Below are 17,778 nucleotides of genomic sequence, written 5' to 3'. Positions count from 1 at the left end.
TTTCCTAAGCAGATTTAACATTTCATCACTACCTATGCACCCTGTCCTTTTCCTTTTTTTGATCTAACCTTTCTAGAAGACCATATTATATACAAATTTCTTTTATCATACTTCTGATAAATTTGCACTAACAGATAGCTTTATTTTATAAGGTGACTTATCAAGAGCTGTAGACCGGCCACCAATGTAGACCATACTCTTCACTGGAAATTTCATACTCCAACTTAAACTTTCCTCTGCATATTGGCTTTCATTTTTGCTCTATGTTTAGAAAGATGACCAAAACTGATCATTGGAATAAAATGTTACCTGGATTTATCAACAACGCTAAATTAAAAAAATCAAGTTTCCTAATACAAATTAATCTTTCCACATAATGTCAATGACAAGTTCGTCACTTCACTATACCCCATGTTTTCCTAAGCAGATTTAACATTTCATCACTACCTATGCACCCTGTCCTTTTCCTTTTTTTGATCTAACCTTTCTAGAAGACCATATTTTATACAAATTTCTTTTATCATACTTCTGATTCGCTCATATTATTTTGACATCATGTGCTTTAAAACTTCTTTTGGAGCTTCAGTATGGTTGTTTACCTCAAAAAATCAACTACATCTTTTTCCCAAAACATTCCACATTTGTTTTTTTTAGATGTCTTTTCTTTGGTTGAAACTTGAAACTTCCTCTATTGATCATCATACGTCGTACTAGAGTTTCAGTTTATTATTAAACCTCCACTCAATTAATTGCAATGTTCATGGTTATTACTAGAGATGAGCGAACCCGTCCCGGTTCGGCTCGAGGTTGGTTCGCCGAACGGAGCTCCCGTTCGAGTTCGGTTCGTCGAACCGAACTCGAACTGCATAGGAAACAATGGCAGGCAATCACAAACACATAAAAACACCTAGAAAACACCCTCAAAGGTGTCCAAAAGGTGATAAACAACTCACAACACAACACAAACACATGGGAAAGTGACAAGGACATATACGCATGCGAAAACAAAAGAGCTGGACAAGGAAAAAGAGGAGGGGACACATATATGAGTATATGCAAGGAAACATCGATGCCATTACTGTGCAAATTGAGCCCTGCTCATTTTAGGCTTCCAATCTGGATAAATTGCCTGAGCTCGACACGTACGCCTTGGGGATCTTGTCGTGTCCTGCAGCCAGCGTTCTCTCGGAACCTGTCTTCAGTGCTGCTGGGGGTCTGCTGGCAGATAAGCACACGTGTCTGTCCACTGACAATGTGGACATGGCTCTCAGAGGACTTTTCTTCCCCTGGGTCAGCCAGGGGACGGGAAAGGCACACGTATTTTTGAGAGTGCTTCATGCAAAGCATCTTTTTCATCTTGAAAATTGGGTCAACTGATGCCAGTCAAGTGGGGTGTGTGTGGCCCAGTTAGTGGAAACGAGGGAGACTGTGGTTGGAGTCCCCTCGCTGTGTTTCTAAAAGAACCAAGATGAACAAGTCATGGCTCTCAGAGGACTTTTCTTCCCCTGGGTCAGCCAGGGGACGGGAAAGGCACGCGTATTTTTGAGAGTGCTTCATGCAAAGCATCTGTTTCATTTTGAAAAGGGAGATCAAGTGATGCCAGTCAAGTGGGGTGTGTATGGCCCAATTAGTGGAAACAAGGGAGACTGTGGTTGGAGTCCCCTAGCTTTTGAAAAAAGAACCAAGATGAACAAGTCATGGCTCTCAGAGGACTTTTCTTCCCCTGGGTCAGCCAGGGGACGGGAAAGGCACGCGTATTTTTGAGAGTGCTTCATGCAAAGCATCTTTTTCATCTTGAAAATTGGGTCAACTGATGCCAGTCAAGTGGGGTGTGTGTGGCCCAGTTAGTGGAAACGAGGGAGACTGTGGTTGGAGTCCCCTCGCTGTGTTTCTAAAAGAACCAAGATGAACAAGTCATGGCTCTCAGAGGACTTTTCTTCCCCTGGGTCAGCCAGGGGACGGGAAAGGCACGCGTATTTTTGAGAGTGCTTCATGCAAAGCATCTTTTTCATCTTGAAAATTGGGTCAACTGATGCCAGTCAAGTGGGGTGTGTGTGACCCAGTTAGTGGAAACGAGGGAGACTGTGGTTGGAGTCCCCTCGCTGTGTTTCTAAAAGAACCAAGATGAACAAGTCATGGCTCTCAGAGGACTTTTCTTCCCCTGGGTCAGCCAGGGGACGGGAAAGGCACGCGTATTTTTGAGAGTGCTTCATGCAAAGCATCTGTTTCATTTTGAAAAGGGAGATCAAGTGATGCCAGTCAAGTGGGGTGTGTATGGCCCAATTAGTGGAAACAAGGGAGACTGTGTTTGGAGTCCCCTCGCTGTGTTTCTTAAAGAACCAAGATGAACAAGTCATGGCTCTCAGAGGACTTTTCCTCCCCTGGGTCAGCCAGGGGACGGGAAAGGCACGCGTATTTTTGAGAGTGCTTCATGCAAAGCATCTTTTTCATCTTGAAAATTGGGTCAACTGATGCCAGTCAAGTGGGGTGTGTGGCCCAGTTAGTGGAAATGAGGGAGACTGTGGTTGGAGTCCCCTCGCTGTGTTTCTAAAAGAACCAAAATGAACAAGTCATGGCTCTCAGAGGACTTTTCTTCCCCTGGGTCAGCCAGGGGACGGGAAAGGCACGCGTATTTTTGAGAGTGCTTCATGCAAAGCATCTTTTTCATCTTAAAAATTTGGTCAACTGATGCCAGTCAAGTGGGGTGTGTATGGCCCAATTAGTGGAAACAAGGGAGACTGTGTTTGGAGTCCCCTCGCTGTGTTTCTTAAAGAACCAAGATGAACAAGTCATGGCTCTCAGAGGACTTTTCCTCCCCTGGGTCAGCCAGGGGACGGGAAAGGCACGCGTATTTTTGAGAGTGCTTCATGCAAAGCATCTGTTTCATTTTGAAAAGGGAGATCAAGTGATGCCAGTCAAGTGGGGTGTGTATGGCCCAATTAGTGGAAACAAGGGAGACTGTGGTTGGAGTCCCCTAGCTTTTGAAAAAAGAACCAAGATGAACAAGTCATGGCTCTCAGAGGACTTTTCTTCCCCTGGGTCAGCCAGGGGACGGGAAAGGCACGCGTATTTTTGAGAGTGCTTCATGCAAAGCATCTGTTTCATTTTGAAAAGGGAGATCAAGTGATGCCAGTCAAGTGGGGTGTGTATGGCCCAATTAGTGGAAACAAGGGAGACTGTGGTTGGAGTCCCCTAGCTTTTGAAAAAAGAACCAAGATGAACAAGTCATGGCTCTCAGAGGACTTTTCTTCCCCTGGGTCAGCCAGGGGACGGGAAAGGCACGCGTATTTTTGAGAGTGCTTCATGCAAAGCATCTGTTTCATTTTGAAAAGGGAGATCATGTGATGCCAGTCAAGTGGGGTGTGTATGGCCCAATTAGTGGAAACAAGGGAGACTGTGTTTGGAGTCCCCTCGCTGTGTTTCTAAAAGAACCAAGATGAACAAGTCATGGCTCTCAGAGGACTTTTCTTCCCCTGGGTCAGCCAGGGGACGGAAAAGGCACGCGTATTTTTGAGAGTGCTTCATGCAAAGCATCTTTTTCATCTTGAAAATTGGGTCAACTGATGCCAGTCAAGTGGGGTGTGTGGCCCAGTTAGTGGAAATGAGGGAGACTGTGGTTGGAGTTCCCTCGCTGTGTTTCTAAAAGAACCAAGATGAACAAGTCATGGCTCTCAGAGGACTTTTCTTCCCCTGGGTCAGCCAGGGGACGGGAAAGGCACGCGTATTTTTGAGAGTGCTTCATGCAAAGCATCTTCTTCATCTTGAAAATTGGGTCAACTGATGCCAGTCAAGTGGGGTGTGTGTGGCCCAGTTAGTGGAAACGAGGGAGACTGTGGTTGGAGTCCCCTCGCTGTGTTTCTAAAAGAACCAAGATAAACAAGTCATGGCTCTCAGAGGACGTTTCTTCGCCTGGGTCAGTCAGGGGACGGGAAAGGCACGCGTATTTTTGAGAGTGCTTCATGCAAAGCATCTGTTTCATTTTGAAAAGGGAGATCAAGTGATGCCAGTCAAGTGGGGTGTGTATGGCCCAATTAGTGGAAACAAGGGAGACTGTGGTTGGAGTCCCCTAGCTTTTGAAAAAAGAACCAAGATGAACAAGTCATGGCTCTCAGAGGACTTTTCTTCCCCTGGGTCAGCCAGGGGACGGGAAAGGCACGCGTATTTTTGAGAGTGCTTCATGCAAAGCATCTTTTTCTTTTTCAAAAGGGGGTCAACTGATGCCAGTCAAGTGGGGTGTGCGTGGCCCAATTAGAGGCAACGAGGGAGACTGTGTTTGGAGTCCCCTCGCTGTGTTTCTAAAAGAACCAAGATGAACAAGTCATGGCTCTCAGAGGACTTTTCTTCCCCTGGGTCAGCCAGGGGACGGGAAAGGCACGCGTATTTTTGAGAGTGCTTTATGCAAAGCATCTTTTTCATCTTGAAAATTGGGTCAACTGATGCCAGTCAAGTGGGGTGTGTGTGGCCCAGTTAGTGGAAACGAGGGAGACTGTGGTTGGAGTCCCCTCGCTGTGTTTCTAAAAGAACCAAGATGAACAAGTCATGGCTCTCAGAGGACTTTTCTTCCCCTGGCTCAGCCAGGGGAGGCGAAAGGCACGCGTATTTTTGATAGTGCTTCATGCAAAGCATCTTTGTAAGCTTGAAAATGGGGGTCAACTGATGCCAGTCACGTGGGGTGTGTGTGGCCCAATTTTTGGAAACAAGGGAGACTGTGGTTGGAGTCCCCTTACTGTGTTTTACATGCTTTTAGAAGGGCATGACATGGCTTAGAGGTTGACTTTCAGCATCTGGAAACTGTTGGCTACCAAAATGCTGCCTTTCCAACCTTTTTAACCGAGGATTTTCGAGACCTTATGCCCATCGCAGTGCCCCAAGAGCCGATGCCCAGGCCCCACTCTTTCTCCAACAAAGGCGTGCACGCGCTACACCAGCATGTCGCACTAAACATCACTGATTCCTTGAGAAACTCTGTGTGACAGGGTGTATTTAACCACAGATAATTGGCCCAGTAAGCATGGACAGGGGCGTTACATGTCGCTGACTGGGCAATGGGTTACTGTGGGGAGAGATGGAGAAGGGTCTGCTGTACAAGTCTTGCCGTTCCCACGAGATGTGTCAATCCTTCTTCTGTATGTAGAAGTTAATACACTGCTTCTGCCTCTTCAACCTCGTGTGGGTCCTCCACCTTGGCGCAAACCCTGTGTGGTCAGGCCACCCTTCCTTGTAACTGCGCACAAGGAATACCACACACCTCCTTACTATGCTGGCAGCAGAGCTCAATGCCATCAGGCGGTCAATGGTTTACTTTGAAATGTATGGGAAATGTGAGTCACACCGCTGAGAAGTTGTGGACGGTTAGCTCTGGAGACCGAGTTTCATCAATGGTTGTCTCCACTCAACCAGCAGCCAGGGAAGGCCGGGTGCGACAATGATGCAAACATGGGTGCGGCCCTTCTCTGTGACAATGTGACACACGTGCCTTGTGTGGTTCACGTGTTGAACCTGGTTGTCCAGCAATTTTTAAAGCACTATCCTGGCCCACATGGCCTTCTGCAGAGAGCACGGTGTAACGCCTTCCTTGATCCACACACTCAGATGGGCTGTAAATGATAGGCTAGAGGGAAGCCACTCACCAAGCAGGACCCCTAGAACCCTGAAACCCTTTAACCCCTATACAGGGATTAGGAATTACACAGGGTCCAAGGTGATCAATACCTGTGGAAGGCTGCAGTTCCAGAGAATAGTAGTCAGGCAGGGTCAAAACATTAATTGAGGAACAGGAACAGAATGGGACGGCCAGGACTTAATCAGAAAACAAGCAGAGGTGAAATGCGAATCGGCCAACAAGGTACATAAACAGCAAGCAGGAAAAGTAGTCAGGTAACAAGCACACAAAATCATAAAACTGAACTGGGGGTAAAATTAACCAGAGGTTCATAGCTATGTCTGGCAGTGGTCTGCAGACAGGATGGGCATAAAAAAGGGTGTGGTGTCTTTCCATTGGTTGTAGCTAAATGATGGTATTTCATCTGTGAGATACCCACCAGCTACATTCAGCCAGAGATTCTGCATCTGTCAAGGTAATGCAGCCCAGTGGGTGAGCATAACCTGCGTCCACCTGCGCCACTGGCATCGACTCCTCTCCCATCATCAGCACTATGCATGAAAGGAACACGTTGTCACCTGGCGACTGGAGTACAAATTGACGGAGCGGACTCCGTTGGTGACTTAACAGCCGTGTGCGGCAATGATGCAAACCTGGCTGCGGGCCATCATCAGGGCAATGTGACACACGTGCCTTGTATGGCTCACGTGTTGAACCTAATTCTCCAGCAATTTTTAAAACACCATCCCGGCCTACATGGCCTTGTGCAGCGGGCACGCTCGCTATGTGCTCACTTCCATCGTGCGCACACAGCAGCTCAACAACTTTCGTCGCTACAGAAGTCTTTAGGTCTGGTGGTTAAACGCCTGAAATGCGATGTGCCGACACGCAGGAATTTGAATCTGCACATGTTGCAGCGTTTGTGGCAGCACCGCCGAACCCTGCTGCAATACGTTATGACATATAGCCTGGGATAACTTGATCCAGAGGTGGTGCAGATCACGCTGCTGGAGTGGTGTCAGATCAAGGACCTATGCACCCTGCTACACAGTTTACAAATGTCGACGAAGATGTTTAGCACTGGCAATGTCATTCTCAGCGTGACAATTCTGGTCATCTACATGATGGAGCACACTGTAATTATTATTCGGAGTCAGGTGTTGGGACAAGAGGAAGGGGAGGAAGTACAGGAGGAGTCATATGCGGAAGGGATAACAAGATCTACGAGGTCCAGATGGTCAGCGGCACCTAGGCGGCAGTCATGGTGAGGGAGAGGGATTAACAAGGGCGCATAGTATCAGCAAAAAGTGTTGAGGAAGGTGCAGGAGCCCATGAAGAAATGGAGGACGAACTGGCGATGGGCATGGAAGACTCAGCAGATGAGTGAGAGCTTGCTCACATTTCGGTTGTGCGAGGTTGTGGGGAGAGGGCAGAGGAAGGAGGCACGATTCTCACCTCTCTGCCACCAACACACCAAGGACTTGGTCCTCCTGGATGCACAAGACACATGAGCGCCTTCTTGCTGCACTACCTACAACATGACCCTCGGATTGTACGAATTCAAAGTAATCCTGACTACTGGGTTGCCACACTGTTAGATCCCCGGTACAAGACAAAATTTGGCGAAATAATTCCTGCCATAGAAATGGACGCACGTATACAGGAGTATCTGCAGAATGTGGTACGCAATCTTAGATCTGCTTTTCCACTAAACACCAGTGCTGCACAGAGTGAATCTCAACGCTTTGTCATGGATAGGAGGAAATGGTCTTTTACTTGTCCACATCTGAGGGACCGAGGGCTGGCTGCTGTGCTGAGATGGCGTTGAGTACGGTGTCCCTGCAGAGTTGCACTTTTGGTCATATACCAAAATGAGTTGAAAAAGGACAGATGCTGGTGGAAAGGGGAACAGGTGTGTTGGAAAGGGGAAAAACGTTTTGGTCCGTGGATTTGGTGGTTAAGCAACAGTAACATTTGCTGAAGAAACACCATCTGTTACAGTGGGACTGGCAGATTTGGATAAGGTGGTATATACTATGTTACCGCTATATAAGGAAAATTAATAAGAAAAGAAAGAGAAAGGTATATATCCCCATCAGCAGTCAGTGTCCACCGTGCTCCCAGTTGGAAAAGGAGAGGTTGGCAACTGTAAGGTTTGGTGGAGGATACAGAGCTGTGTGGCTATGAAACTAATAGTAGCCTGAACCGAGTTAGACGCCATTCGGATCTGGAGACTGGGAGCCCTGTTAGCGTCACAGGGTCCACATGCCCACCCAGCCCAGGAACTCCCTGTTAACAACACAGGGGCCATTGAATACGCTGACCGTGTGCGTAGGGGCCACACCTGTGGACAGCAGGCGCATCAGCAGCAGCAGGCCTGTTAATGCCACTGGGCTGCACAAGCAGGACTTGTAGGACAGGAGCTGGTCTTAACCGTTCTGCGTTACCAACTGTGGTGGTGGCCTGCATCGACACCCTATCCCTGCCTACCTCTGGCCTAAAGCCGCAATGGGTTCAACACATGGAGGTGTGCTCTTTTGGAGCATAATAGAAGACTGCGCACCTCCTTGTTGGCTCCAGCCCCTTTTATAACCTGGGTCCGCCCCAAACCAGGGTGAACCACAATGCACCTCCTGGAGACAAAAGCAGAGTGACACGTCATGAGTGGCATAACTAGCGTCCTATTTGGAACCGCAACTTCAATGATGACCTCATGGCTGCCATGACCCAAACACCTCACCAGTCATCATCTGACCATCAATAATGCGGTGACAAGTCATAGGGGTGGGCCTCTGCAAGCCATTTGGGAGTGGCCACATCGTCAGGACACCTGATGCCCTGTGGTCTATATGGGACCCCCACATCAGGGGCAGGGCCAAAGAGTTCATTACCGGACCTAGTCTCTGATGCAGTAAGTGCCTGAGCATGCTCAGTAGCATGAAATACAGTCTCTGAAAAAAGACTATCAGCTTTAGCATGGTGTCTAGGCACAAAACAGGACTTAGACCCGGCACGGAATGCAAGTACCTGTGCAAAGAGGCTTTTCGCACTAAGTGTGGGAGCATGCGCTGTATCCCGAAATGAAGACTTAGCCTTAGCAATGGCACAGTCAGGCAGAGCATACTCACTAGGCGAAACACTGTAGTTAGGCTGCGGCTGGGGTAAATCGGCACACGCATGCGCACTAGCTGCCTCTCCACACTTAGACGTGGAGGAGAAAGTAGCCAGCTGGACAACCCAAGGCACAGCCCTAAATGGCAGCTGACGCCTGGGTGCAAATGAAACCGCAGCAGGCTTCAGGTACAGGTTTTGTAACAACAAATACCATCCAAAAGAACAGGTGTACTTCTTCCCATGGATTATCTGATATGATCCTTTTTTTCACTGACACAACCATCGCTAACAAATGTAGATGAGGCCAAAACAGCAGCTGCTTCAATGGATCTCAAGTGTTCCATAAAGTGGCCTCTCCTCCACCCCAATTTCAAGATCCCAAATACTCCATTCCTCTGTGGTGTCAATCCAATCGCACTTGCTTCCTAACAGCTCTCAAGTTTCCACCAGCCCTGCTGAGTATGGGGTAACAGAGATGGTTGAGTTTGCATAGCTGTTCAGTCGCACTATAGCCTGGGAATCAGAGGTCTGCTCCAAAGCTGCAATGAGTACAGACAAGGAAGTTATTATTATTTTTATTATTATTGATTTATAGAGCACCATTGATTCCATGGTGCTGTACATGAGAAGGGGGTTACATACAGAATACATATACAAGTAACTATAGACAGACTGGTACAGAGGGAAGAGGGCCCTGCCCTTGCGGGATTACATTCTAAAGGATTTTTGGGAGGAGACAGTAGGAGTGGTTTAGGTTGAGCGTCAAGTACGTATGGTGGTGGTGTCATTGAAGGTTATAGTCATTTCTGAACAGATGAGTTTTCAGATTCAGTTTGAAGCTTGCGGGTGTAGCAGATAATCTGACGTGTTGAGGTAGCGAGTTACATGAGACAGGGGAAATAATCTGCGCAGATGGCCAGAAGCTTTGTGAGTGGGATCCAGGCCCCGATGAAGAAGGTGCTGAGCCTAATCTACACCCTCATTTCCAAAAAGTAAATCCTCCTGGTGGAGACAATGGGGAACATGATGAGGAGCACAGATACCTGATTGGAATGACAACTTTACTATTCGGTCAGGGCAGGAAGAGGTTGTCTCGGAGGACTCAGGACGAGGGGAATGAAAACACACAGGGTTATCGATGAGGTTGGAGACCACACTTACTGTCAAACCAAAGTCAGCCAGTCGATGAGGTCAGCAGAGGAGGTGGAGGAGGATGCTACTGACGACGAGGTTACGTTGCGTCTTCCTGGCCAGAGACAAAGTACTGGAAGCACGTCAACAACTGAATCCTGGACCACAACTTTGACTCTGAGCAGAAGTCGTGTTGGCTATGCAGGTCGCATGGGCTGTAAGCCTTGCCTAGCCTGTGAATTTTTGGACATCGCAAAGGATAAACCAAGTCATGGAATCTGTAAGATTTGTCAACAATCTGTAAGTAGAAGGCAAAAACTCACACCTTTGAGTAGTTCCTCCATGAAGTGTCACATGGATATGAATTGATAGCGTGAAGGTGTATTGCTCAGCTTTAGCCACTGTCAATGCAACATGCTAATTTGCCATTGCATGCATTGTTGCAGACTACACACAAGGGGCTGCTGTTATTTTGGATCTGCCTTTGTTTGGTCACTATAGCAATATCAAATTGCTCTTCGGGTCTGGACTTGGAGATGCTGTCTATGAACAGAAGGAAAAGCTAAAGGTGTGTGTTACAGCAAGGAGCCACCGCGGAAACACTTCGTTCAATTGTGAGGGGAGTCATGTTGTACTTTGATGATGAGCCCCGTAATGCCAGTGAGCAGCATCCTGTGCCACAGACCAACATTCTTACAGTGCTGTCTATACTGTTTACCGTGAGAGGAGCGTAAAGTCTGTATTTCTGGCAACTGGACATCAGAGTACCCGGGTACGGTAGGCTGTGCCCAGACAATAATGCGGGCACGCAACACTTTGTTTTATTAGCAAAACAGATATCTGTTCTGGGTGGGCCGACTATTTATAGACAATAAGATTTGTTGCCTCTGCACTGTCAAATTGGCACATACAGTTTAAATCATAGAGGGACAGCAACACATGTTTGCATTGACTGTTGCTTTTCAAGATTTCCATGACTGTGTTGCAGAGCTGTGTGGTTTGCATTCACACTGTTATCATCTGCATTATCTGTGAGACTTCAGCTAACAACGGTATTCAGGGGGGGTAATGTGTTTTGTCTATGTTTAGGTAGGTAACTTGGAAGCTCTTGTGATGCGCCACTGGTAAGTTGTGTTCGCACACACACACACACACAAACACACGCACAAACACACAATTACTGCTACACAGAGGGATTAGCAGGTAGTAGGCAACAGAATAGATTGTTCAATTATTTAAATTGTATGCATGGTTCTTATTGTTTGTTTTGGTAAAGTCAAACAATCATTTATCAACCCAATTGCTTGGCACAAGTGGCACAATAAAGGAGTCCAACAGCCAGTTCTATGATGCCACTAAATGGCAGTATTTTTTGCTATCATTATAGCTTATTAAAAACAGAGCAGGAGCGTGTCCTGCACAGGTGCTAGAAATAGCTTGGCACCAGTGGGGCACTAATGGAATACAACAGCCAGTTCTATGATGCCACTAAATGGCAGTATTTTTTGCTATCATTATAGCTTATTAAAAACAGAGCAGGAGGGTGTCCTGCACAGGTGCTAGAAATAGCTTGGCACCAGTGGGGCACTAATAGAATACAACAGCCAGTTCTATGATGCCACTAAATGGCAGTATTTTTTGCTATCATTATAGCTTATTAAAAACAGAGCAGGAGGGTGTCCTGCACAGGTGCTAGAAATAGCTTTCTCACCAGTGGGGCACTAATGGAATACAACAGCCAGTTCTATGATGCCACTAAATGGCAGTATATTTTGCTATCATTATAGCTAGTGATGAGCGAGTACTAAAAAGCTCGGGTGCTCGAGGCTCGGGCCGAGCATCCCAAGATACTCGTGTACTCGGCCCGAGCACCGAGCCCAATGTTATCCTATGGGAGACCCGAGTATTTTTGTGAAATCACCCCCGGCAGCATGTAGAAACCCTAAAAATGTCACAAAAGTCTCAGAAGAGTGCTCAAATGACATGGCAACAGCATGGGGAAGACCCCTTGAAGCATTTATCACTCAAAAGTCACAGCTGTGAACAATTTTGTCCGCGTTTTACACCATTTTTACGGACTCACCAGAAAACCTTCCAAAATGACACCAAAATGAATTTTCATGGCGGAAATGTTAAGGGCACATACCCAATAGTGAGATAGAGCTAATGTATGTTACTTTTTGAGATTAATACATGAAAGATTTTACGTAAAACATTGTGTGGCACTCCGATGTCCCTGAGAAGAGACGTACATAAAGGCCTCTGAGTCTAATGTGCCCATTTTGAGGAAGTGAGTCTTTGTAGTATTTTCCTTTGCCAGGGCAGTCCAAAATTGTGAGGTTCACCAATGCCCCTGCATACAGACGTGCATGAGGGCCTGTAAACCTGAAGTGCCCATTGTAAGGAAGTGGGTCTATTGTAGTATAGCCCTTAGGCAGGGCAGCCAAAAATTGGGAGGCTCCACGTTGTCCCTGGATAGAGACGTGCATGATGGCCTGTAAACCTGAAGTGCCCATTGTAAGGAAGTGGGTCTATTGTAGTATAGCCCTTTGGCAGGGCAGCCAAAAATTGGGAGGCTCCACATTGTCCCTGGATAGAGATGTGCATGAGGGCCTGTAAACCTGAAGTGCCCATTGTAAGGAAGTGGGTCTATTGTAGTATAGCCCTTAGGCAGGGCAGCCAAAAATTGGAAGGCTCCACGTTGTCCCTGGATAGAGACGTGCATGAGGGCCTCAAAACATTAAGTGTCCATTGTCAGTAAGTGGGTGTATTATAGTATAGCCCTTTGGCAGGGCAGCCAAAAATTGGGAGGCTCCACGTTGTCCCTGGATAGAGACGTGCATGAGGGCCTCAAAACATTAAGTGTCCATTGTCAGGAAGTGGGTGTATTATAGTATAGCCCTTTGGCAGGGCAGCCAAAAATTGGGAGGCTCCACGTTGTCCCTGGATAGAGACGTGCATGAGGGCCTCAAAACATTGTTCCCATTGCAAAGGAGCGGGTCTCCTGTCGTTGTAATGTCCATTCTGCAAAGAATGGGCGAAAAAATTTACCACTGGGGGTATACCTGAAACAAAGGCCTAACTATTGTAACGGTCATCATGGTGGCGCATGAGGAGAAGGAGGAGCAGTCCAGCGATTATCCAAAGTCCAGAAGTGTGTACCCATGGGTGAGTGGAGGTACATGGCAAATTCCCGTTACAAACTTTAAATTCCGCTCTCATTTGCTGGTGGTGTGGTGAAGTCTGGCCCAATCCAACCCTTGTTCATCTTGATAAGAGTCAGCCTGTCAGCATTTTCAGTTGACAGGCGGGTGCGTTTATCTGTAATGATTCCACCTGCGGCACTAAAAACACGCTCTGACAAAACGCTAGCGGCAGGGCAGGCCAGGACTTCCAAGGCGTAGAGAGCCAATTCATGCCACGTGTCCACCTTGGATACCCAATAATTGTAAGGCACAGAGGAATGTCGGAGTACAGTTGTTCGATCTGCAAGGTACTCCTTGAGCATCTGGGCAAACTTAGGATTTCTTGTGGCACTACCCCGCACCTCAGGGGCTGTGGTACGTGAGGGGCTGAGAAAACTGTCCCACATCTTAAAGACTGTTCCCCTACCTCTGGCAGATTGGACTTGTGCCTCTCTCGGCTGTACGCATTGGTTGTCCACTGATTCCTGACCTATGCCGCTAGCGTTTTGTGAGGGGAATGCTTTGCCTACTTCCGTGACTATGGCCTTCTGGAACTGCTGCATTTTGGTTGACCTCTCCGCCTCGGGAATAAGAGACATAAAGTTCTCCTTGTAGCGTGGGTCTAACAGTGTTACCAACCAGTAATGATTGTCGGCCAAGATGTTCTTAACGCGAGGGTCACGAGACAGGCAGCTTACCATAAAGTCAGCCATGTGCGCCAGACTCTCAACAGCCAGGACTTCAGTAGCCTGACCAACACGATGACTGAACATGCTGTCCTCCTCCTCCTCCTCCTCCTCATCTACCCTGTCCTCTGGCCAGCCACGCTGAACCGAGGATATGACTGGTGTGCATGTCATATCCTCAATTTGGCCGGAGATTTGCTCCATGTCTTCATCCTCCTCCTCGTCATAGTCCTCCACTGCACGTTGTGATGAGACGAGGCTGGGCTGTGTGTTATCACCCACACCCACTACTGTTTCTTGCTGCAACTCATCGCACTCCGCCTGCAATGCATCATGTTTGGTTTTGAGCAGAGACCGTTTTAGAAGGCAGAGTAGCGGTATGGTGACGCTAATAATGGCGTCATCACCACTCACCATCTTGGTGGAGTCATCAAAGTTTTGGAGGATGGTACATAAGTCGGACATCCATCTCCACTCCTCAGGTGTTATGTGTGGAGTTTGACCCATTTCCCGACGGCTTAGGTGATGCAGGTACTCAACAACTGCCCTCTTCTGCTCACATATCCTGACCAACATGTGCAGAGATGAATTCCAACGCGTGGGGACATCACACACCAGTCTGTGAGCCGGAAGATGCAAACGGCGCTGAAAGCCGGCAAGGCCGGCTGAAGCAGTAGGTGACTTTCAAAAATATGCAGACAGGCGGCGAACTTTTACCAGCAGATCAGACAGCTCTGGGTATGACTTTAGAAACCGCTGAACCACAAGGTTGAGCACATGGGCCACGCATGGAACATGTGTCAGCTGGCCTCGCCTCAAAGCCGCCACCAGGTTCCGGCCATTGTCACACACGACCTTTCCTGGCTTTAGGTTCAGAGGTGTGAGCCAGTGATCTGCCTGCTGTTTCAGAGCTGTCCACACCTCTTCTGCATTGTGGGGTTTGTCACCTATGCAGACTAGCTTCAGCACAGCCTGTTGCCGCTTCGCCGAGGCAGTGCTGCAGTGCTTCCAGCTTGGGACTGGTGTGGAGGGTACAGTGGATGAGGATGCGCAGGAGGAGGAGGAGGCTGAAGAGCATGACATTCCGGAGCTGTAGAGTGTGGGTGAAACACTGACTGAGGTAGGGCCTGCAAACCTTGGTGTGGGAAGGACGTGTTCCGTCCCTCGCTCAGACTGGGTCCCAGCTTCCACAATATTAACCCAGTGTGCCGTCAACGAGATGTAGCGGCCTTGCCCACAAGCACTTGTCCACGTGTCTGTGGTTAGGTGGACTTTGGGTGAAACAGCGTTGTTCAGGGCACGTGTGATGTTTTGTGACACGTGGTTATGCAACGCGGGGACGGCACACCGGGAGAAATAGTGGCGGCTGGGGACCGAGTAACGTGGGATAGCTGCCACCATCAGGTCGCGGAATGCTTCTGTCTCCACCAGCCTAAAAGGCAACATTTCCAGCGCAAGCAGTCGCGAAATGTTAGCATTTAGAACTGTGGCATGTGGGGTGTTGGCAGTGTATTTGCGCCTGCGTTCAAAGGTTTGCTGAATGGATAACTGAACGCTGCACTGGGACAAGGACGTGCTTGATGATGGTGTTATTTCTGCGTAGGCAACTGCAGGTGCAGGACTGGAGGAGGCTTGTTCGCAGGCAGCATGGACAGGGGATTGGCTCGCATGCACAACCAGCGAAGACGTAGCAGTGACATCAGCAAGCACTGCTCCTCGACTCTGTTGTACTTCCCACAAAGTCGGGTGCTTGGCTGACATGTGCCTGATCATGCTGGTGGTGGTCAGGCTGCTAGTTTTGGTACCCCTGCTGATGCTGGCACGGCAGGTGTTGCAAATGGCCTTTTTAGAATCATCTGGAGCCAACTTAAAAAACTGCCAGACTCGGGAAGACCTAACATTTGTACAGGCACCTTGTGTCGTGTTGTTGTTCCGGGGAACGGTTGCCTGACTTCTGCCTGGAGCCACCACCCTGCTTCTTACTGCCTGTTGGGATGCTACGCCTCCCTCCCCCTGTGCACTGCTGTCCTCGCTCTGCATATCCTCCTGCCAGGTTGGGTCAGTTACTGGATCATCCACCACGTCGTCTTCCTCTTCCGCACCCTGCTCCTCCTCCTGACTTCCTGACAATTGTGTCTCATCATCGTCCACCCCTTGTTGAGACACGTTGCCAACTTCGTGAGAACGTGGCTGCTCAAATATTTGGCCATCTGTACATACGATCTCCTCATGACCCACTTCAACATGAGCTGGCGAGAGGCCAGAATGTGCGAATGGAAACGTGAACAGCTTTTCCGAGTGTCCAAGTGTGGGATCATTAATGTCCGAGGACGTGTACTCAGCCTTGTGGTAGGAAGGAGGATCAGGTTCTGAAATGTGCGGTGCAGTATCACGGCTACTGACACTTGACCGTGTGGAAGACATAGTGTTTGTGGTGGTGCCAATCTGACTGGAAGCATTATCCGCTATCCAACTAACAACCTGTTGACACTGGTCTTGGTTCAATAGCGGTGTACTGCTGCGGTCCCCAAGAATTTGGGACAGGACGTGCGAGCGACTAGATGTGGCCCTTTGTTGTGGCGAAATTAGAGCTTGCCCACGACCTCGGCCTCTGCCTGCACCACCATCACGTCCACTTCCTTGTTCCTTGCCAACGCCCTTGCGCATTTTGCAATGCTGTGCTGACGTGTATTCACTAGACTTGTGCATTATATCCAAGTTTGTGCAAATCGTGCACCTGTACGCTGCCACAGACAGGCACACACGTGCGGTTTTTAAATGCAAGCACGGACGCACTAAGAACCTAACAGGTTTTAGGAGCAAAAATTAATGAGAACTCTGACACTATCAGCCACTGCTGACTGACGTGTATTATACACACTACACTTGTGCGTTATATAATAGTTTGGTAAAGACGCACACAAGTGCACCTGTACGCTGCCACCGACAGGCACACACGTGCGGTTTTTAAATGCAAGCACGGACGCACTAAGAACCTAACAGGTTTTAGGAGCAAAAATTAATGAGAACTCTGACACTATCAGCCACTGCTGACTGACGTGTATTATACACACTACACTTGTGCGTTATATAATAGTTTTGTAAAAACGCACACAAGTGCACCTGTACGCTGCCACCGACAGGCACACAAGTGCGGTTTTTAAATGCAAGCACGGACGCACTAAGAACCTAACAGGTTTTCGGAGCAAAAATTAATGAGAACTCTGACACTATCAGCCACTGCTGACTGACATGTATTATACACACTACACTTGTGCGTTATATAATAGTTTGGTAAAAACGCACACAAGTGCACCTGTACGCTGCCACCGACAGGCACACACGTGCGGTTTTTAAATGCAAGCACGGACGCACTAAGAACCTAACAGGTTTTAGGAGCAAAAATTAATGAGAACTCTGACACTATCTGGACTGTTTTAGACTGTGTACACCAGCCCCACATATGATGAAGGCTGGTATACGGTCACCACTAGGAATGGCTATATACCCTGCCTGCCTGCCTGCCTGTATACTGCTACAATAGTCCTGACAAGGACTCTTCTGGTCACTAGCCTGTATTCCGACCTGGCTATACCCTGCCTGTATACAGCAACAATAGTCCTGAGAAGGACTCTGCTACTGTACTCCGACCTGGCTATACCCTGCCTGCCTGTATACAACTAGACTAGTCCTGAGAAGGACTTTTAGTCACTCTGTTTGCAGCCCTGCTACGGAAATAGCTATAAAGGGCCGCAAACCTTTCCCTGAAGCAGCGACACTCTCCCTGCACTGACTGTCTGGATGGCTGTAAGCAGAGCACAGCGCGAGCGCCGGTATAAAGGCTCGGTCACGCTGTGCGGGCCGGCCAATCACTGCAATTCCACAACTAACAGGGCTGTGGCATAGCAGTGGTCTGCCAGCCAATCCCTGCATGAGGGCTGGCTCTCAAAAGAGCGCCAACATGCAGGGATGAAGACCACGAGTACAGCATGAGTATCGCGAGATTACTCGGTCCCCGCCGAGTAGCCCGAGTACAGTGATACTCGTGCGAGTACCGAGT

Source organism: Anomaloglossus baeobatrachus, chromosome 2, assembly GCF_048569485.1.
Source record: "Anomaloglossus baeobatrachus isolate aAnoBae1 chromosome 2, aAnoBae1.hap1, whole genome shotgun sequence".
NCBI classification, from domain to species: domain Eukaryota; kingdom Metazoa; phylum Chordata; class Amphibia; order Anura; family Aromobatidae; genus Anomaloglossus; species Anomaloglossus baeobatrachus.
This window is presented reverse-complemented; position numbering follows the sequence as displayed.